This window comes from Lathyrus oleraceus, chromosome 5 (assembly GCF_024323335.1).
Source record: "Lathyrus oleraceus cultivar Zhongwan6 chromosome 5, CAAS_Psat_ZW6_1.0, whole genome shotgun sequence".
Lineage (NCBI taxonomy): Eukaryota > Viridiplantae > Streptophyta > Magnoliopsida > Fabales > Fabaceae > Lathyrus > Lathyrus oleraceus.
Window position 1 is genome coordinate 215,957,455 of NC_066583.1, and position 23,032 is coordinate 215,980,486.

Genomic DNA, 23,032 nt, shown 5'->3' on the forward strand with positions numbered 1-23,032 from the left:
ATTGAAGAAGTACAAGATGATAAGCCTTGGTATTTTGATATCAAGAATTTCCTTCAGAACCAGGTTTACCCGCCTGGGGCATCTGTGAAAGATAGGAAAACTTTGAGGAGGTTGTCAGGCAGTTTCTACCTCAGTGGTGAAGTGTTGTACAAGAGAAATTTTGACATGGTTCCGCTCAGATGCGTGGATACACACGAAGCAGACCTGTTAATGACTGAGGTCCATGAGGGTTCATTTTGTACTCATTCCAATGGACATGCCATGGCTAGAAAGATGTTAAGAGCAGGCTACTATTGGCTGACAATGGAGTCTGACTGCTGCAAATACGTGAAGAAATGCCACAAGTGTCAGATTTACGCGGACAAGATTCATGTTCCTCCGACACTTCTGAATGTGATTTCATCACCATGGCCTTTCTCTATGTGGGGAATCGACATGATTGGCATGATTGAGCCGAAAGCGTCCAACGGACACAGGTTTATTCTCGTAGCAATTGATTACTTCACCAAATGGGTTGAAGTTGCGTTGTATGCGAATGTGACCAGGCAAGTGGTCGTGAAGTTTGTCAAGAATCGGCTTATATGTCGTTATGGTGTGCCTGATAAGATCATTACTGATAATGGATCTAACTTGAACAACAAAATGATGGTAGAGTTGTGCGCTGAGTTCAAGATTGCACACCATAATTCCTCTCCTTACAGACCCAAGATGAATGGGGCTGTTGAAGCTGCTAATAAGAATATCAAGAAGATTATCCAGAAAATGACAGTCACGTACAAAGATTGGCATGAGATGCTGCCATTTGCTTTGCATGGATATCGTACATCTGTCCGAACTTCAACAGGGGCAACCCCTTTTTCTCTTGTTTACGGCATGGAGGCTGTTCTCCCAGTAGAGGTGGAGATCCCATCAATGAGAGTCTTGATCGAAGCCAAGTTGACTGATGCTGAATGGATCCAAAGTCGTTACGACCAGTTGAATCTGATTGAAGAGAAGTGATTGACTGCCATGTGCCATGGTCAGTTATATCAGCAGAGAATGAAGAAAGCATTCGATAAGAAGGTCAAGCCTCGTGTGTTCCGAGAAGGTGACCTTGTGCTCAAGAAAGTCTTGTCTTTCGCGCCCGATTCCAGGGGCAAGTGGACTCCAAACTACGAGGGTCCATATGTTGTTAAGAGAGCCTCTTCAAGCGGTGCTTTGATGGTTACAACAATGGATGGGGAGGATTTCACTCGTCCTGTGAATTCAGATGCAGTCAAGAAATACTTTGCCTAAATAAAGAAAAACAAAATAGCTCGCTAAGTTGAAAACCCGAAAGGGCGGCTTAGGCAAAAATGAGCGTCTCGGTGGAAAACCCGAAAGGGCGATCTAGGCAAAAATTAGAGACATGAAAAAGAAAAGTATATTTGCATCCCGCTAGATTGAGTACCTCACCCTGGGGAAATCTAGGCAAAAATTAGGGATTTGGCAAGTAACTGCATCCTGACAAGACTTTCTGTTTCACAGCTGTCTTTTCGTTAGAGATTCTCGCTCAGTCATCGTCAACTGAAGCTTCAAATACATCGGATTCAAATTGGTAGAGAAATGGTCATTATGTTCAATGTAGCCCTCTTCCAATATATATCACCAATTTCAAATTTGTACAGATCTATAGAGTCTTGCCATTTGCAGGCTACCATTCCATCAAATAAATTTGAGCTTTTATCCAATTATTTGCACTCTTATTTGTTTTAATTCAACAAATGTTTTGCATGTTTTAATTGATAAAATGTCATTGTTTTAAACAAACAAATTTTTCATGAAAATTGTTTTTAAACAGAGTGAACATTCACAATGATAAAAGGATACTTAAGAATTTCTCAGTGCTCTCCCAAGGGTGGCATTTTTTCCAACAGGGTAAGACTCTTGTTCATATTCCTGGCATGGCTGTATCCTCTTTCTCCAGATTGTTGTTGGGGTTTCTCCCCAAGCAGAGCTTCTGTTGAGTTTTTCCCCCCGAGCAGGGTGTTTGTTGGGATTTCTCCCGAACAGATTTTGTTGAGCAGAGCCTTTGTTATAGACTTTCCCCATCAGAGCGCTTGTTGAGGTTTTTTTTTCACCTCCCCTCCCTTCAGCAGAGTAGTGATTCTTTCCTCCTCAGCAGTTGTGGATTCCTTTTGGAAGGTTCAGTATTTGGTGGTGAATCCTTAGTTCTCCTTCTCTTCCTCGGATAAATCCCCAGTAGATTGGTGGCATGGTGGATTGTATCTGTGATGTTTCCTCCCCTGTAGAGATTTGGTGATTTCCTCATATCTTTAATCCCAGTAGAGTTGCTTGTGTGGAAGAATCTATTTGTGTGATCTTTTCTCCCTCAGTGGGTTTTCCCCTAGTGGAGTTTGTTTGGAGTTACTTTTATGGCAGTTTTCGCTTGTGCAGTGAGCTCCTCTTTCCCGGCTGAGACTGATGATTCATCCGTTGTAGATGATCTTGTTGTTTCCTGATCCCGTCAGAATTGTTTATTCTCCGGTTATCTTGGCTTTCTCTCCTGTGGTGTAGTACCGGGCATTTGATTCCTGGACCTGTTTGTGTTAGAAATGTTTGTTTTGTCAGCATTTATCAAACATAAATCACGCATATTCATGCATACTTTCAACATTCAGATATTCATGTTGCATTTTTTGCCATATATCTTTTGTTTGTTGTCTCCTGCTAAGTGGTGATATAGATCTCTCTAGTAGATCTCCACAAGCAGATGTCGGGTGTCTAATCTCTCAATATAGAGTCAGCCCCTTAAGCAGAAAGTGTCTGTCCTTTCCTTCTGCAGTTCCCCACTGAGATACATCCTCGTGGATGACGGTTGTTTCCATTCCCTCCTAACACATATAATGGGATGGGTTTTCCCTATTGAGTTATATCCTCATTAGGATGATTCTTGATTCAGTTTGCCTTTTTGGTTTGATCCTGAATTGGCCTTTTTGCAACTGTCTCTTGTGCTTCCCTATGGAATAAATGAATAGTTGCTCAGTAACCGGCAATCATTCACTTTATCCTAAGTGGATCTTTGTGGCTTCTACCCAGTATCAGGTAGTTGTAAGTCCTATCTTTCTGGCTTCTACCCAGTATCCGGTAGTTGTAAGTCCTATCTTTCTGGCTTCTACCCAATATCCGGTAGTTGTAAGTCCTATCTTTATGGTTTTCTACCCCGTATTCGGTAGTTATAAATCCTACTTTCATCCCCTAACAGAGGTAACCTTTGTGGTTCATCTTGGTTGATGGCGTATTTTGTGGTTTTCTACCCAGTATTCGGTAGTTATAAATCCTATCCTTTGATCATCAGCTGAGTCTTTGGTCTTCTACCTAGTATTCGGTAGTTGTAAATACTATTTTCTTGATCTTCAGCAGAGTTTGTGGTTTTCTACCCAGTAACTGGTAGTTATAAACCCTACTTGCTCCTCCGTGCGGAGTAGTGATCCTTTCGCTCCCCACGCAGAGGTTCTGGTTTCTACCCAGTATTCGGTAGTTGTAAACCCTATATTATTTTATCCTCATCAGAGTCAATGGTTTCTACCCAGTATTCGGTGGTTGTAAATCCTAATCTCTCTCCTTTGCAGAGTTAACCTTTTATGGCTCATCTTGGTTGATGACGGTTACTCTTGGTGGTTGTCAATGTCCAGTATTCGATGTTGATCTTTCCTCATCCTCTTCTGGGTAATTGCTCTTGAGTAAGCAATTGTATCCCTAGAAGGTCTTTTCTCCTTCTTGTGGATAATTGCCGTAAGCTAGCAATTTTATCCTTAGCAGGTCCTTTCACCGTTTTCCAGTGATTTGTTCCCCGGATCATTGATTTTTTATCAATGCATCCCCGGTGAGTCCTCTTTCATCTACCCTTTTGTTGGTAATGATTGTTGCTCCCTTTGATCGGTCATCATTATATACCTAGTTTTGGTATCCCGATGCCTTTCTGTTCGGATGATTTATCCTTTATTAACCCAGTAACCTGTTGTGGATAATCTTCCATGCGAGTATATTATCTACGTTCTGACGGTAATAGATACTATATCTCATGCACTCTTCAGTCGAAGCCTGTTGTGTTTCCCCAGTCGAGTAAGATTCGTGTTCCCTTTGCGGAATCGAATATTCATTTCTACCCCTTTCCTTTTTTGAGCGTATCTCCCAGTAACCAGTGATATGTCTCCTGGATAATTGTCGTATGCTTGCAATTTACCCCAGCGAGTTATCTTTCGTCTACCCTGTTGTTGTTGGTAACGATTGTTTCTCTTTTCGGTAGGACACCTATTATATACCCAGTAACCGGTATCCTTGGTGTTCCTTCCATGCGAGTATATTATCTACGTTCTGACGGTAATAGATAATATATCTCATGCACTCCTTGGTCAAAATCTTTTGATTGTTTCTCCAGTGGAGTAAGATTCGTATTCCTTGTGGAATCGAATGTCCATCCTTTAACAAGTTTGTGTTTTGCTCTCTTCATGATGATGAGTGTTTTGGCAGTAAAAACCAATTCACGTTTTCGGTCGGTCACCTATTATATACCCAGTAACCGGTATCCCTGGTGTTCCTTCCATGGGAGTATACTATCCACGTTCTGACGGTAATGGATAATATATCTCATGCACTCTTTGGTTGAAGCCTTTTGTCCTTCCCCATTTGAGTAAGATTCGTTTTCCCTTTGCGGAGTCGAATGTCCATCCTGTAAGTCGATTTGCTTTTTCAAGCCCTCCTTTCGGATGATGAGTGTTTTGGAAGTAAACCCCAATTCACGCTTCGGTTGGTCACCTATTATATACCCAGTAACCGGTATCCTTGGTGTTCCTTCCTTTCTGCTCCCTATTATGACCTTGGTCCCCTGCGGATGTTTTGCGGAGTTGATGTACCTTTTTCAGGTATTCCTCAGATGTTTTGGTTGATTGATGTCTCTCACCCTTATACCGGTCTTAGATATTCATTCTTCCTGAGCTTGTTACCCAGTAACCGATAACACCTCATCCTTTTGCTTCCTCTGGAGAGTCTTTGTTAGACATTCCCCAGCGGATTTTCTGTTGTGATTCACCCTTTTGTTGTATTGGCGTTTTCCCCAATATATGCAATTTTCCCTGGAAGGGAGGTTCTGTGTGAATCTTTCCCCAGTCCGAGTCCGGATTTTTATCCGAAGTATCCTTTGTGGATAACTTTTGCTGTTTTGGCGTTTTCCCCAATACACGCATCTTTGAGTCAGCTTGAGTCTTTCCATCGGATGTGTTTCCCTTTGGAAATCTTTTCCCCAGTGTCTGTCTTCTACTCCCCAGTAAAGTCTTCAGTTTCAAGTCGTGTCCTGCTCACGATTCTTTTCTTTCTCTTATCCCCATGAGAGTCCCTATTAGAGTCTCTGTGTTCCTAGTGAGTGTATCACTCCAACGGATTGTATTTCTCCTGATTTTCTTTTCTTCTTTGTGGAGACATATTACCACAGAGATAGTTTGTTTTGCATTCATACATTTGCATCATAAGGTCTCTTAGGGACCAAAATTTGTCTCTTTGTTATTATTTAAGCCCATTCTACCGCGTCGAGATGAAGATTTTAACCTTCACTTCTCCGGCTAGAATGTTCTTAAATAGGGGCATCTGTAAGACCCCAATTTTGTCCCTAAGATCCCTCATGGCATCATATCATAACATTACATAGCCTCAAGGATCTTTGTACACCTTACTTCCTTCCCTGTGGGTGGGATCTCCCTGTGAGTGGTTTTAGATCACCAGACATTGCTTGCATTGTATATCATTGTTTTTCTTTTAATCACTAACCAAAAGTACCAAAAATATGTCATCTAACATTTGTCTTGCACCTTAAGCAGTCAACAGGTCAAGGCATATCAAGTGAATCCTTTGTGCAAGAGATAAGGTTTTCCATTGAGATGTGGATCACATGTCATTATATTGAGCTTATATGAGCTATGGTTCCATTTTGGAGCAAATTCCCCAAGAGGTTGAGTCCCAAATTCATCAGGCATTGTCCAGGTCATCTAAGGACCAATGCAAGTCAACTGAAAGTCAACTGAACGCTTTGAGTGTGGGAATTGAATTTCTTCATCCCAATCATGTTCAAACAAGGCTTATTCATCATGTCAAATATCTACATTGAAGATTTTCAGGTCAAGTAAAAAATTTCCCAAAATGGAAAGTGACCTATAATTTCAAGTTTCCAAAAATGGAAAGTTTTTGGACCAACTTCAACTTAACTTTCCAACTTCAAAGAAGCTTCAAATGAATTTTTGTCCAACATGAAAGATGAAGATCTCTCTCTCCCATTTCCAAAATGTCCAAGATCATGAGCATCTGATGAATGGTTAAGGAGATATGATCAAATGATTGCAATGTGTGCATGGAACTTCAACAAGCCATAACTTTTGACTCATAGCTCCAAAATGAGTGCCTCTTTTTGCATATTTCTTCTCATGACCTATAATTTCCAAATCTATCATCATATTGCATGAAATTTCATCATATGATCATTTGCTCATTCATGTCCATTTTGGAGGGAAATTTGCAAATTCAAAATTGGTGCATTGTATGAGTCAAATACCATTGCCATTATTCTTATGAGATGATTTTAAGTGAAATTGATCATGCATGTGGTACTGTTCACGTCCAATTCTTCATGCACCTCCACATTTTCCATTTTTTGTCATGCACCTTATTTTTGCTAATTTCAATTAACCATTGCTAATTATATTTTTCAGCATGATTAAGACATAGTATAAATACCAAATCATAACAGAATTGTGGAGTTTTTGCACATTCTAGATCTCAAAATTTTTTCCCTCCAAATTTTTCTCTCCATTGAAACTCCAATTTTCTTCACATAGCACTTGAATATTATTGCATATTTGTGTTCTCTGATCATCATTGAGTGCAGATCAAGGTGTGGATCGAAGGTTTTGGTGAAGAATCAAGCTGTGCAAGCTCAAGAACATGAAGATGGAAACTAACATTTGAGCTAGATCCAAGCATCTCCAAGCTTCAATTCACGCACAAAGCTTCATAATATCATCTCAGGAGTAGATCTGGATACTTGCCAAGCCTTGAATCTACAGATTTCAGTGACTGCTCTTCAAGAGGTACTTTAGTAGCTTTAACTCATTACTTGAGTTGCTTTGCTTTACTTGTGGTTGGCATACCACTTAGGTAACTTCTTTTCTCCATGTAGTCTGGAAGACCTGTTATCTTTGGCAGGCACCTGTCTGAAGCCCTCCTTAAGAGGCCATGTTCTTGATTGTTTAATTTTATGCTAAAGACTTCAATGAGGCATGGTTACATGTAAAGACCTCCTAAGTGAAGAGGCATTGGAAGATAAAAGGGATGTGCAATCCATCCCCTGCTATTCAGTTGAGTCTTTCACTTTGCTCGCACCAAGTGCTGATGCATTTTGAATAAACACCCAAAATCTTGTATATAGAGTCAGTCATTGTGGAATAGAGTTCCTCATTCTGGACTCCCACACCTTCTTTGATTCAAGCTCACCCAGGCCGGGTTAAGAGCTATGAGGTCTAACCCTCATCTCCCATTTCATCTGCTCACCATGACGGTCAATGTCATTGGTTAAGAGCCTCATCACCCATAACAGTATTGACTTGTTTGTCAAGGTCGATATGACCCCTTGACTAAAGCCCAGCCTTGTATGAGCCTCTTGGTTGTGTATAGCGTGTGATAATTGATTGCTTGTTTTCTTATTTGTGCATCATTCATATGTTTATTTTGCATTTGTTATGTGTTTCCTTTTGAGGAGTCAGATGTAAGACCATTGATTGGCTATCTGTTTCCTTATCTGTTTTGTTTGTGGAGTCAGACGTAAGACCATTGATTGGCTATCTGTTTCCTATTCCGTTTTCTTTTGTGGAGTTAGATGTAAGACCATTGATTGGCTATCTGTTTCCCGTTTTGTTTCTTTTGTGGAGTTAGATGTAAGACCATTGATTGGCTATCTGTTTCCCATGTTTCTTTGTGGAGTTGGACGTGAGACCATTTATTGGCACTCCATTTCCCATCTCTTTTCGGAGTTGGATATAAGACCATTGATTGGCCATCCATTTCTAGTTTTATTGTTTCTTTGACCTTGCTTATTTGCTTATTGCTTTGTTTTGCCTAATTCCAGAGGAACTTCCTTGGATCATTTCTATGATCTTGAGAAAGCAATCTTGCCTGTGGCTTTGTCCCTTAACCCTCACCCTTTTGTGATTAACTTTGAACCTTGTTTTCATCCTTAACCTAAACCAGAAAACTTTTGTGCAAACATTTTGACTTGTTTTCAAAACTAGAAACCTAGGCCTTATGCCTTTGATTTTTCAAACTTCATTTTCATAATACTTCTTCTAAATTTAACCTAATGTCAACTTTGACTATCTTTGTGAATACTTCTAATTGATTAATTTCACTCACTTAATTGCTTTTGTGGCCCTTGTCCACTTCTTAATCAAGTTTTCATGCATTAGCCATAGATCTGAATTATCTTAGTGGCTGATATAAATCTCACCTTTTGTCCTTAGTGATTGAATTGTAAGACTTCCATGCTTATTATAGGGATAACCCCTCACTAAAATGTTGAAGTTGTTCTCACATGGTGGACTTGTGGTTGTTCAGGTTGAGTTTTCTCCCGTGGATAATGAAAGACCTTGGGGCTTTTGTTTAAAATCAATCCACTCACTTTTGGAAATCTTTTAGCCGAACTAAGGTGTTTTGATCCTTATCTTTCATGAAAAGGTACGTAGGCAATGGGTTTCATCCATTCAAACACAAAAATAATAAACTTGTATATTCTATTCTCATCCCTTCAATCATGTTTGCACCAAATAATTTCATAAACAAATAATAATACAACATTTGTGAAAAGAGGTTCCCTAGGAGTACCTAGGATGCATTGGGTGCCTAACACCTTCCCTTTGCATAATTACCCCCTTACCCAGATCTCTGAACTTTTATTAGTTTTCTTTGCGTAAAACTTCTTAGGCTTTTGTTCGCTTTCTAGCCATTCCTTTGGATAAATAGAAGTGCGGTGGCGACTCTATCTTTGCATGCTTTGCTTTTGATTTAGTCAATAAATCATAAAGTGATGAATACACCGCTACAATTCCCATCTCAAATGTTTGGAGGGATCCAATTAGCTCATCAACTCTCATATTGGAAATGTCTTGAGACTCTTCTATGGCTGTCACTTTCATGGAAAATCTCTTAGGGAGTGACCTGAGTATTTTCCTCACTAGTTTTTCATCTGACATCTTCTCACCCAGGGCTCCTGAGGCATTAGAAATTTCAAGGATATTCGTATGAAATTCATGAATATTTTCATCTTCTTTCATGCTTAAATTTTCAAACTTGGTAGTGAGAAGCTGCAGTCTAGACATCTTCACTCTAGAGGTGCCTTCATGACTGATTTTGAGAATGTCCCAAGCATCTTTAGCCACTTCACAGTTGTTTACCAATCTGAAGATATTCTTATCTACTCCATTGAATATAGAATTCAATGCTTTAGAGTTCCCAAGGGCTAAATCATCATCTTCCTTGGTCCATTGTTCTTCGGCCTTCTTATCAGTAGTAGCTTCTCCATCCTTAGTAATAATTGGATGTTCCCAACCTGTTAAAACAGCCTTCCAAGCCTTATTATCCAGAGATTTTAGGAAGGCTACCATTCGAGGTTTCCAATAGTCATAGTTGGATCCATCCAAAATAGATGGTCTCTGAACAGATCCTCCATCTCTCTCCATAGTACCAGAAAGTAACGTCCCTAAATCTCACCCAGAACTAGAGCAGGATGCCTGCTCTTATACCAATTGAAATTCTGGTATCAGATATGAGATGTCGAAGGTAATTTCACGATACTAATATTTGAACAATACAAATAGGATAAACGATAAAAAACAGTAATGCAAGAGACACAAGCAATTGTTAACCCAGTTCGGTGCAAACTCACCTATGTGTGGGGGCTACCAAGCCAGGAAGGAAATCCACTAAATAGAATCAGTTCAAAGACTCTCAGTAAACAACTTCAAGTTACAGTCTTTTCACCTAATCTCTACCTGTGTGACTTCTACCTAAGAACTCTTAGATATGAGACCCCACTCACTCCCCCTCAATCACACCAGTGATATAAAACAAGAATTACAAAGAAAAGAAGACACTCTTCAAAGACACACACTTGATCTTACTTAACAGCTTCAATCAAGTAGACACACACTCATGCTTAAAAGCTTAGAGTGACAAATTACAACTCAAAAATCAGACCAATTCAATCATTTATGGATGAATTGAATGACTTACAATTCACACGACCACACAAGACTAAAACCCTTATTCTCTCTCAATATTTTGTTTGTTATTTCTTGTGTATCAAATCAGGTTTTCCATGTCCTTTTTATAGAAGCAATTGGCTGGGCTTGGACATCATAAAACCCTAAAACTATTTTCCGTTCATATCTTCTCATGGCAATTGATTAGATCTCTTTGGAAAATAAGTTAATCTCGTTGTAGTTATTGATTGATAGCGTGTTCAATCATCTCATCAATCAAACATAATTTTGCATTAAAAACGCAATCACACAATACATAACATTCAGACTGAATGTTCTGTATATAGATGTCATGACATCGGGTCTGACATCTCAGTAAAATCCTGCATAATTACATTTTAAACATCCAACAGGTACATGATATCTTATGTTAAAACAACACATGTGACACCTTGGGAACACTCTAGGTTTTACCAAAATTGTTGCCAACACAAGAACCAACAAACAATAGCCGAAATAACGTACCAACTACAACATCAACAATAGCCGAAATAACGTACCAACTACAACATCAACATAGCCAAAATAACGTACCAACTACAACAACAACAATCATCATCATAATTTTGAGAGGAAGAAGGTCACTTTTGATCCTATTCCAATGACTTATGCAAAATTATATCCTTCTTTGGTTGTCAAGAATTTGATTCAACCAAGAAATGCTCTACATACTCCTGAACCTTTACCATGGTGGTTCAATCCAAATCTTCATTGTGCGTTTCATAAGGGAGCTCCAGGCCATGACATTGAAAATTGCTATCCTCTGAAGCATGAGGTCCAGAAATTTATCAATAGTGGTATGGTATCCTTTAAGGACCGTGCGCCTAATGTCAAAGCAAATATATTACCCACTCATGGAAATGCTTCTGTGAATATGGTAGATGGGTGTCCTGGGAATTTTAGGGGTTTTGACGTTCGTCATATTCGCCAGTCTTTGTTGGATATTCATAGAACTCCGTGTTTGATCAGTGATTATGAGCGTGACCATGATGGTTGTGTTATCTGCAGTGTCAACCCTCGAGGATGTGTGATTCTTAAGAGAGATATTCAGAAGTAGATAAAATAAGGAGTAATTCATAGTCAATAGTTCAGATATATAGGGAATGATGTGAATGTTATTGTACCAGTGTTCAAAACTCCGGAGCAAGTATTCATCCAGTATGACAGCATCAAGATTGAAAATTGATCGGTATCGCTATTGGTCATACGGTTAGCGAGCTTCATCCCGTATTCATCCGATAAAGTTGTACCTTATAAGTACAATGCTGCTATGATTGAGAATGGGCAAGAGGTTCCTCTTCTCACTGCCAATTCAGTGGTAAGCATTGAAGATGTCATTAAGGTGACCCGTAGCAATCGTGTAATTGATCCAGTGTCCACGAAGGTTATGGAAGATATTATGATTGGTAAGAAAGCGTATGTTTCTTTAGTTGATCCTGTTAACGCTCCAACTTGTTAGTTTCGTAAATCCAGCGGGTTGAAGGTTAAAGATGTTGATAATGATGAAGTTCTACGATTAATCAAGAAGAGTGAGTTCAACGTTATGGAGAAGCTACTCCAAACGCCATCAAAAATATATGTGTTATCTTTATTGATGAACTCCAAAGTGCATAAACAAGCTTTGTAGAAAGTATTGGAGCAAGAATATGTGGAGTATGATGTTATAGTGGATCAGTTTGGTCATATTGTTGCCATCATCACTTCATGTAATAATTTAAGCTTTTGTGATGAAGCACTTCCCGAGGAAGGTAGAAATCACAACATGGCACTCCATATTTCAATGAACTACAAAGAGGACGCTTTGTCCAATGTATTAGTTGATAATGGTTCATCATTGAATGTGTTGCCCAAATCAACTTTGGCAAGGTTGTCTAATCAAGGTGTACCAATGAGGTTCAATGGTGTGGTTGTGAAAGCGTTTGACAGTTCCCGAAAAACTGTCATTGGAGAGGTGGACCTTCCAGTTAAGATTGGTCTAAGTGAATTTCATATTACATTCCAAGTAATTGTAGGAGAATTGCCATCCAAGGCGCATCGGAATTTAAAATTTTCTCCATTTAGTGATCCTTACGAATGGGCATGATCAGTGATAGAATCGTTACCTCTTGTGGCGATTCAAACCTTTGGTGCAGATCTCTTGTAACGATCAAAACCTTGGATACAAATCCACGGAGCGATCACGAACGTTGAACGATGACAACGTCTCTACTCAGTCCACACGAACGGGTTCCTTCAATCTCAGTGCTAGCTGGTACGAATGAAGGCTTTGAGTGAGAGAGAGAGAGAGGGAAACGAAATTCCAAGTCTTCACTTGAATTTGAGTCTAAGTGACAAGGCTTATACCCAAGGGGTTCTATTTATAGAACCACTTGTGCAGGCTTCAAGCTAAAAAGCCCACTTAAGTGTATTTTGGCCCATATCTTATAATATGCCCAAACTCACTTAAGTATTTGGTACCTTACCATATTTCGTATTCCACTTAAGTGCACCGTACCTTATGATGTTCCTTAGTTACTCTTAAGGGCACCGTACATTACGGTATTCCTTAATTACTCTATCTCTCATCAATCCATCCTTTGTGTGTGACCCTATAGGTTTTCGTGACGTTGGTAATTATATTAAATAACGCATTTAACATAATAAACGTTGAGCGGTATCTAGCAACACATTACTGCTACCCAAGACACGAAAATGTCATGTGATCTGACAAAACCTCTTGTGATAATAATTATGTGTATAATTACCCCTTTGCCCTTATGTCTATATTGAACACAAGGTATAAACCGTGTCATCCTTGTCCAGTTCAATATTGGGCCCATAGACATTTATCCTGTTACGCAGGATGGGCAAATTCCATCTAGGACACTCATGTCCCTCAGCATGCTTTGTGGAGTACCCATCAACTGTCTTTATGGTTATCCAGTTACGGACAACGTTGGATCAGCAATAAAGCACTCGACTCTACATCCAGGATCCATAGTGGTTTCAGGTCGAAGAGTGGTATACACTATTATCACCATGAGAATAACTTTGTAAGAACAAAAATTGTTCTACAACAGATTCCATGATTTTGATGATAACAAAGGATGAAACCAAAAATGGCACCCTAACGAAAAGTTTCTAAGTGTGCAAGGTTCTAAGGAAAGAAGGAAGAGATCTGATGACGTCATCAGATACAGAATCATATCAGATACAAATTATCAGAAGATCAGACGCATCTGAAGTAGAAACACGCTCAAGAAGTTCTAACTCTGAGCAAAATAGCAGAATATCAGAAGCATCTGAAGAAGAAGTGCACTCTAGAAGTTCTGACTTTGAACAACGGTATATCATTCCAGAAGCTCTCAGCGTCATCTGAAGACATCATCAGAACTCCTTAAGATAAACATCAGAAGCTCCGAATCAACACAGCAAGATTCCAAGATTCCCAGAGTCACGCAGACTTTGATAATGGATTTCCTAATACAGAAAGAGCAACGTTAACTTCAAATTCAAATGGAAAGGAACTATATTTGGAAATAAGTTATTCGGGGAGACAAAGTTGTTTTGGCAAGAAACAACAGAAGTTATGGCATTAATTCCTATTCAAGACAAATTATCTGCCATCAATTTCAACGGTCCTTTCACTCCTATATAAAGGACAACAATCAACATTGAGAGGCGCGCAAGCATACACTGAAACATTCTCTTTCTCTCTCAATATTTCACAAAGCTTTTGCTTAGAACGTGAAACACTCTTTTGTTCTTACTGTTGTAATATTTGCTTATCTTAGAAGCACTCTAGATTACATAGTCTTTTTATCTATTGTTTTATTTCCTCAAGTGACTCTGCACAGTCTGTATACTTGAGAGGACTAAGAGATCTTTCTCTTAGACGTTGGTTGTAAACAATCTTTCAAGATTAGTGGATTAAGTCCTTGTTGAAGGCGAAATCACCTTGGCCGGGTGGACTGGAGTAGCTTTGTGTTATAAGCGAACCAGTATAAATTCCTTGTGTGGTCTTTATTTTGAAAAAGCGCTTATTTTCCAAAACAATTCAAACCCCCCTTTCTTGTTTTTCTCACCTTCAATTGGTATCAGGGCTTACACCAACAATCTCCCACTAGCACTAGAGCCAATCAGGCATACCCCTTATGCCCATTGATCTAGTATGGCCATCATACTTCTGTTGCGCAAGAGGCTTTGTCAGTGGGTCAGCAATATTGTCAAGTGTAGGTACTTTACATATTTTCACATCTCCTCTATCTATTATCTCTCGAATGAGATGATAACGCCTAAGTATGTGCTTGGATCGTTGGTGAGATCTAGGCTCCTTAGCTTGTGCGATAGCACCATTGTTATCATAACAGAGACCAATAGGATCCACAATGCTAGGGACTATGCCAAGTTCACTAATGAGCTTTTTGATCCAAACAGTTTCCTTTGCTACACTTGAGGCAGCAATATACCCCGTCTCGGTTGTAGAAGCAATTGTATCTTGCTTTGAACTTTTCCAGCTCACAGTGCCACCGTTTAAGCAAAACACATAACCATTGGAACCATGCATATCAAAGTGTCTCAGCACTTTGTCTATGTACTCTGACTTAGGCCAAGCATTTTATGATCTATCTCTATAGATTCTGATTCCTAATATATAGGCTGCTTCACCTAGGTCCTTCATAGAAAAGCTTTTCCCCAACCAAGAATTTACTTGTTGCAGGGTAGGAATATCGTTTCCAATGAGTAATATGTCATCTACATATAATACCAGGAATACGATCATGCTCCCACTAACCTTCTTGTAGACACAAGGCTCATATTCATTCTTAATGAATCCATACAGTTTTACTGTTTCATCAAAACGAAGATTCCATGAGTAGGTCACAGGCTCATCTTGATCCATGAGTAATACATCACCTTGATCAGATATCCATATATCTCAGGTAGGTGACGTATCCTGCCTGACCTACGTTGGTCTTGTTCTACTTGAGCAGGTTGCTCTTACACAACTACTTGTGTTTCCTGCTCTAATTCCTCCATAGGTGTATCGATGCTTTGTGATTCTTGAATTTCTTCAAGCTCTACTTTCCCCCCACTGGTTCCTTTGGAAATAAAATCCCTTTCCAAAAAAACTCCAGTTCGAGCGACAAACACTTTGCCCTCAGTAGGATTGTAGAAGTGATACCTTCTTGTTTCTTTAGGATACCCCACAAATAGGCATTTGTCAGATTTGGGCTCAAGCTTAGTTGAAATTTGTCGTTTCACATAAACTTCGCAACCCCAAATCTTCATGTAAGACATGTGTGGTTTCTTACCACTCCATATCTCATATGGTGTCTTCTCAACCTTTTGGATGGAACACGGTTAAGTGTGTAAGCTGCTGTCAATAGTGCATGTCCTCAAAAGGAGTTTGGAAGATCGGCGTGACACATCATGTATCGGACCATGTCCAACAGGGTTCGATTTCTTCTCTCAGACACACCATTCCATTGGGGTGTTCCAGGAGGAGTGAGTTGGGATAGGATCCCACACTCTTTCAGATGGTCATCAAACTCTAGGCTTAAATATTCACCACCTCGATCTGATCGAAGAGCTTTAATATTCTTACCTAGTTGGTTTTGTACTTCATTCTTGAATTCTTTGAACTTTTCAAAGGACTCTGATTTGTGTTTCATTAAATACACATAACCATATCTACTGAAATCATTAGTGAATGTGATGAAGTACTGAAAACCTCCTCTGGCTGGTATGTTCAGTGGACCACATACATCGTTATGTATGAGGGCCAAAAGATCATAAGGTCTTTCACCTTTTCCTGTGAATGGAGACTTTGTCATCTTTCCAATTAAACAAGATTTGCATGTCTCATATGATTCATAATCAAAAGAGTCCAACAGTCCATCTTTATGGAGTTTGGAAATGCGTTTCTCATTTATGTGGTCTAATCGACAATGCCAAAGGTAAGTTGGATTTAACTCATTAGGTTTTATCCTTTTAGTATTAATGTTATAAATAGACATTTCAAGATAAAGGACATATAGTCCATTGTTCATTTGTGCAGTAGCATAGAATATATCATTCAAATAAATTGAGCAACAATTGTTCTTTATTATAAATGAAAAACCGAACTTGTCCAAACAAGAAACGGAAATAATATTCCTGCTAATTGCTGGTACATAATAACAGTTCTCTAACTGAATTATTAAACCACAAGGTAAAGTCAATTCATAAGTTCCTACGGCTAAAGCAGCAACCTTTGCTCCATAGCCAACTCGTAGGTCAACTTCACCTTTTGCCAAATCTCTACTTCTTTTCTGCCCCTGCACATTTGTATAAATGTGAGAACCGCATCCAGTATCTAATACCCATGATGCAGAAGTAGATAAATTAATAACAAAAATACCTGAAGTTGAAGTCTCTACTTCATTCTTCTTATCTTCCAGGTACTTTGGGCAATTTCTCTTCCAGTGTCCGGTCTTACCGCAATGGAAGCAGGTGCCTTCTTTTGCTATGCCTCCACTAGGCTTTAAAGGAGTAACGGTGGGTTTGGGTTTGGCAACTTCCTTGCCTTTCCCTTTATCACCCTGCTTAGTGGGCCTTTTGTTCTGTCTCTTTCCATTTCCGATCATCAGAATGGACTTCCCTTTTGACTTCAGATTCTGCTCGGCAGTTCTTAACATGGCGAGCAGTTCAGGAAGAGATTTGTCCATATCAATCATATTGAAATTTAGGACAAATTGACTGAAACTATCTGGCAACGATTGCAAGATCAAATCAGTCGCAAGTTCCTTTTCGAGGGGAAAACCCAATCTCTCAAGGTTCTCCACATACCCAATCATCTTGAGTACATGGGAACCTACAGGGGCTCCCTCAGCTAACTTGCCTTGAAAAAGGGCTTTTGAAACTTCAAACCTCTCATGCCTTGCTTGCTCTTGATAGAGCATCTTCAGGTGTTCGATCATATCGAACACTGACATGTTCTCATGTTGCTTTTGCAATTCTGAGTTCATGGTAGCTAGCATGAGACAAGCAATTTCATTGGCATCATCGACATGCTTCTTATAAGCATCTCTTTCTGCCTTACGTGCAGAACTAGGAGGTTTCTCTTCAGGAACAGGTGTCTCCAAGACATACAACTTTTTATCATGTTTGAGGACAATCCTCAGGTTTCGGTGCCAATCCAGAAAATTTGTCCCAGACAATTTTTCCTTATCAAGGATTGATCGCAGGATGTTGTTAGAGGTGCTTGCTGTCATGGTAATCTACACAAGGATTAATGAAAATATAAGTATCATTGACATATTTAATTAGGCCTTTAATTAAATATGCTCCCACTATTTTATTCAAAACAAATGACCCTCATCATTTGATTCGGAAAATCCCGTTGGAAGATTTTCTAGTGGGTCGAGATCCATATTTCACTTCGTTTTAAGTCTGCGTAGGTGGATTACACAAAACTAGGTTATTTAGGTAGGAACTCCTTCCAATTGTATCTCATACAAATCTCGAAAATTTCAGTTGGGTGAATAACTCCTTATTCCAATCCATCATATGGATCCTTCCCAACTCTTGCTTCTAAACATATATAATCTTATTATAATTTGTTTAGTTAAGTTTGACCCATTATTTTAACAGTTGGATATTACAATTATCCCATCGCACCTTACTAATATAGAACATGCACCTCGCGTAGGCGAAACCTACATTATTCGATACTAGTCTTCATGAGTGTTAAAACTTGAAAAGCTTAAACTTAATATTTATTTTGAGGGAATTGCAATTTTTCTGATCTCACCGGCTTGTTTATCATATAAACCGTCTCTCACATGCATCAACATACATACAAACATAATGAAACAGTTATGGCCCCTAGCGCAATTGTTCTCCCAAGCCAATGAGAGAACCTAAGCTAACCTAACAACGATCTAAGCTTCTCCAAGCAAGATCTTCAAGGTTGTCCTCCTTTGGCATTGACTTCTTTGCTTTCTTCATATCATTACATTACATAAAAGAAACTCGTTTTACATACGAGGGAGTGAGATGATAAAAGAAGTTACATTTGGGAGATTAAGAGAGAGGCACGACACGCAGGTCGTATTTTAAAACCCAAAACAAAATAAAGGAAGACTAAGGCCATAACCGATCACCACAAGACAATAATAAACACTTTATTATTATTATTAATCCTTTAATTAATTAAAATTAAATCTCAACGACCGATCACCACATTTTAATGAACAATTCATTTAAAATCAATGTCGCTTTTCGCATCAACACTTGATACTTTTAAAGCACTGAGTTAGCCGAATGGGTGAATTTTGCTTTGCGTTAACCGGTTAACCATATGCGTTAACCGGTTAACACTGTTTGAAAACTGTTAGAAAATTCTTTTCTGCCTTGCGTTATTCGGTTAACCATATGCGTTTACCGGTTAACACTGTTGAAAATCTCTTGGAAAACTGTTTTCCGCCTTGCGTTAACCGGTTAACCAAATGCGTTAACCAGTTAACACTGTTTGAAAACTTAAAAAAAATTATTTCGTATTGCGTTAACCGGTTAACCATATGCGTTAACCGGTTAACACTGTTCCAAAAAGTGTTTAGAAAGCACAACTCTTGTGCAGTCAAACCCCAATCGCATAACTCTCTGACAACACAACCCTTGTGCCGTCACTAACCGTGATGCACCAATTTCAGACAGTCAAACACATCTCGATTGTTGATTCAGTATGATTGATCAACACATCATTGCTTCACCATACTAATGTCGGATCAAGAAGCAAATGACCATTGATCGCTCAAAGGAAAACAATCATTGAGTGTTTGAATGAACGAAACGAGAACACTATATCATATATAATGTATTTTGCATCAGGATTACATATATCATATATATGACTTGATCGATCTCAATTTAATCTCTAATTCATTCTGTCTTTAATCATATTATTACAGAACAAAAACAGTTATCAAATTCATGGTTTCGTAAGTGGCTCTAATACCACTGTAGGAGAATTGCCATCCAAGGCGCAGCGGAATTTAAAAATTTCTCCATTTAGTGATCCTTACAAATGGGCATGATCAGTGATAGAATCGTTACCTCTTGTGGTGATTCAAACCTTTGATGCAGATCTCTTGTAACGATCAAAACCTTGGATATAAATCCACGGAGCGATCACGAACGTTGAACGATGACAACGTCTCTACTCAGTCCACACGAACGGGTTCCTTCAATCTCAGTGCTAGCTGGTAAGAATGAAGGCTTTGAGTGAGAGAGAGAGGGAAACGAAATTCCAAGTCTTCACTTGAATTTGAGTCTGTGTGACAATGCTTCTACCCAAGGGGTTCTATTTATAGAACCACTTGTGTGGGCTTCAAGCTAAAAAGCCCACTTAAGTGTATTTTGGCCCATAACTTATAATATGCCAAAAATCACTTAAGTATTTGGTACCTTACCATATTCCGTATTCCACTTAAGTGCATCGTACCTTACGATGTTCCTTAGTTACTCTTAAGGGCACCGTACATTACGGTATTCCTTAATTACTCTATCTCTCATCAATCCGTCCTTTGTGTGTGACCCTGTAGCTTTTCGTGACGTTGGCAATTATATTAAATCACGCATTTAACATAATAAACAGTGAGCGGTATCTAGCAACACATCACTGCTACCCAAGACACGAAAATGTCATGTGATCTGTGTAGCGGGGTATTCGTTACCATTAGAGATATTGACTAAATCCAAGGTAAACCATACAAGTCGAGTCGCCACCGCACTTCTATTTATCCAAAACAATGGTTAGAAAGCGAACAACAACCTAAAAGTTTTAACAAAAAACTAGTAAAAGAAATAGAGATCTGGGTAAGGGGATTGGTTATGCAATGGGAAGGTGTTAGGCACCCAAAACATCCTAGGTACTCCTAGGGAGCCCTTTTCATATCTGTTGTAAGGTTGATATTTTGTGAAAGTTTATTTGTGCAAACATGATTGAAGGGATGAGAAAAGAATATACAAGTTTATTTACATTTTGTGTTTGAATGGATTAACCCATTGTCTACGTACCATCTTAAAAAAAGATTAGGATCAAAACCTCGTAGTTCGTGGTAAAAATCTCAAAATGAGTTGGTGAATTGATTGGTCCAAAAGCCTTAAGGTGTTTTGTTATCGAAGGGAGAAAACTCAACCTAAAACCACAAGTCCATCATGTGAGGATAGCTTCAACATGCTAGTGAGGGGTTAACCCTATAATAAGCATGGAAGACTCATTGTCCATCATTAAGGACAATGGTGAGTATTACATCTACCACAAAGATAACTCAAACCTAATAGCTAAAGGTTATAAAAGAAATTGATTAAGAAGGGGGCCATTGAAACCACAAAAAGCACATTTGAATGGGTTATATTTACAAATTAGAAGTATATACAGAAAATGGTTAAAGTGGATTAAAAGGTTCAATTCAAAATAAGTAATATGAAAAGAAAGTTTGAAAATCAAAAGCATAAGGCTTAGGTTTCTAATGTTAAAAACAAGTAAAATGTTTGCACAAAAAGTTTTGGCTTGGGTTAGAGTGGAGAGAAGAAGAAGAATGGCTAAGTCCTAAGAAAATAAAAAGGGTAAAGGGAAAGATATGAACCACACTAGGAGTTCCTCTCTTGAGATCATATTGATGATCCAAGTAGCTCCCATCCTTTGGAATAAGCAATCACAAGCAAATATTTCAAGCAATCAACACACAGATCATGCTTCTAGGAATCCTCCAATGGCTTTTGTATCTCTGACTTTGGGATGCTCATGGTAATGGTTCCTCAATTAATGCTCAAGTTGGAACTCCATAGCACAAGAAAACACACATCAAAAGGTTCTATAGACATTCAAGGAATGGACAAGAGGGAGTTTAGAATATGGTCCTTTCAAAGTCTTTCCTTAAGCTTTAAGCATTCTAAAGGCAGGAGGCCTAGTTTCTCTCTGACATTTATGCACTCTAAAGGCATGAGGCCTAGTTGCTATTCAAATTCCATTTGCTTAGGTAGGGTCCTAAATTCTAAGTCCATATTGTCCAATTCTTGGCATTTGGTTCATAACAAACAGACAAACACAAGCACAAAAGGTATATTCACAATTATAAACCCAAGTGGGCAAAAGGCAAATGGCATTAACATAAACATGTGCTCCAATGAGCAAAGGAAAAAGCAAATGAATAATCTGTGCAAGAATTGTAAATTGCATAAAAAGTAAATTGCATAAAAGTAAATGTTAGTTGTTAGTGGTTAATAGTTAGTATGCCATAAGGCAAACTTTAGCGCTATGTTAAGCAATCCTAATTGGACTTATGTAGAAGTCACATTTATCTGAGTCCGGTCAATAATAATGTAGGCAACAAACACAAGTTAGGAGTCTTGATTAGTGAACCAAGTCCCAACAACTTGCCATGCCAAAAAGGAGAAGAGAATTGATCTTGTATTGGTTTAAGCCATTTGCATAATTTAGGAAACAACCTATCCTTAATGCAAAGCCATTCACTTGATCAATTGATCAATATGAATTAGATTTGGATCAAGGAAGATTAAGTCTCCCTAATCAATGCTAACTTATCAACGTTCAACTCATTGATCAAAAGGAAAAAAGAAGAAGAAGAAGAAGAAGAAGGAGGAGATGAATGATGAAGAATGGAAATGGCAAAAGTAAAGAAATATAAATGCATTAAATGAAATATCATGTACCAATCCTCATATGTTGACCAATAACATTGAAAGTCAAGGTCAAACAATCAAAAACAGAAGTGAGATGAAGATTGGAAGTCAAGAAATGAATAGAATATTTTTGGCATTTTTTAATATTAAAAATAAACTTGAATTAAAAATAAATGGAAAGGTCAAACTTCAAAATCACTTCAAATCAACTTTGAAAAGTCCAAGTGATTTATCCTAAGTTCAACAAGGTCAAACAAGGTTTGACAAAAAATTTCAGCATTTTTAAAAGTCAGAAACTATTTTTAATCAATTAAAAATGAATAAAAATAACCTAATTGAACTAAAATCTCAAATAAATCTCAAATCAATTCAAAAATTGATGAGAATATTTTTCATAGATCCATCATCATTCAAAGAGGTTAGGAGAATATTTTTGCATTTTTTTGAATATCAAAAACTATTTAAAATGAATTAAAAATACCCAGAAAAGAGAAAATTCAAAAAAATATCAAATGATGAAATAAAAAATATTAAAAATCAGAAATAGAAACTAAAAATTATTTGGGAAATAATGCAATTGGTCCCATAATTTTTGGATAAAAAATGAAAGAGATATTAATTTTTGAAAATAATTGGAATTAAAGAAATTAAAACCAGAAAATAAAAATGCAAAAAAAACGTGGAGCGTTAGATGTGAGCTCATTAATTGAGCTGGCAGATCACACGCTCCAGAGATGCGCACCTATTGTGGTCTCTATTCAATGCGATCACATGGAAAACAAATAAAAGTCATAACAAGCAATGGATAGGATTCAATCTGGGAATCACATCCAACGCCCAGGATTTAAACTGGAATCAGGCGGCCACCGGAGCCACCTTCTTCTCCGGTGAGCCTGCAGATTCCGGCTAAAAATGCAGGTTTCCAAACCTTAATAAAAATACACGATCCTTATACCAAAATGAAGCTGGGGTGAAAAATGCAGATTCAGGTATGAAAAATGCAGATCAAGGAAAATCAAAATTGAAGTTACCACTAGCTTGCCTCT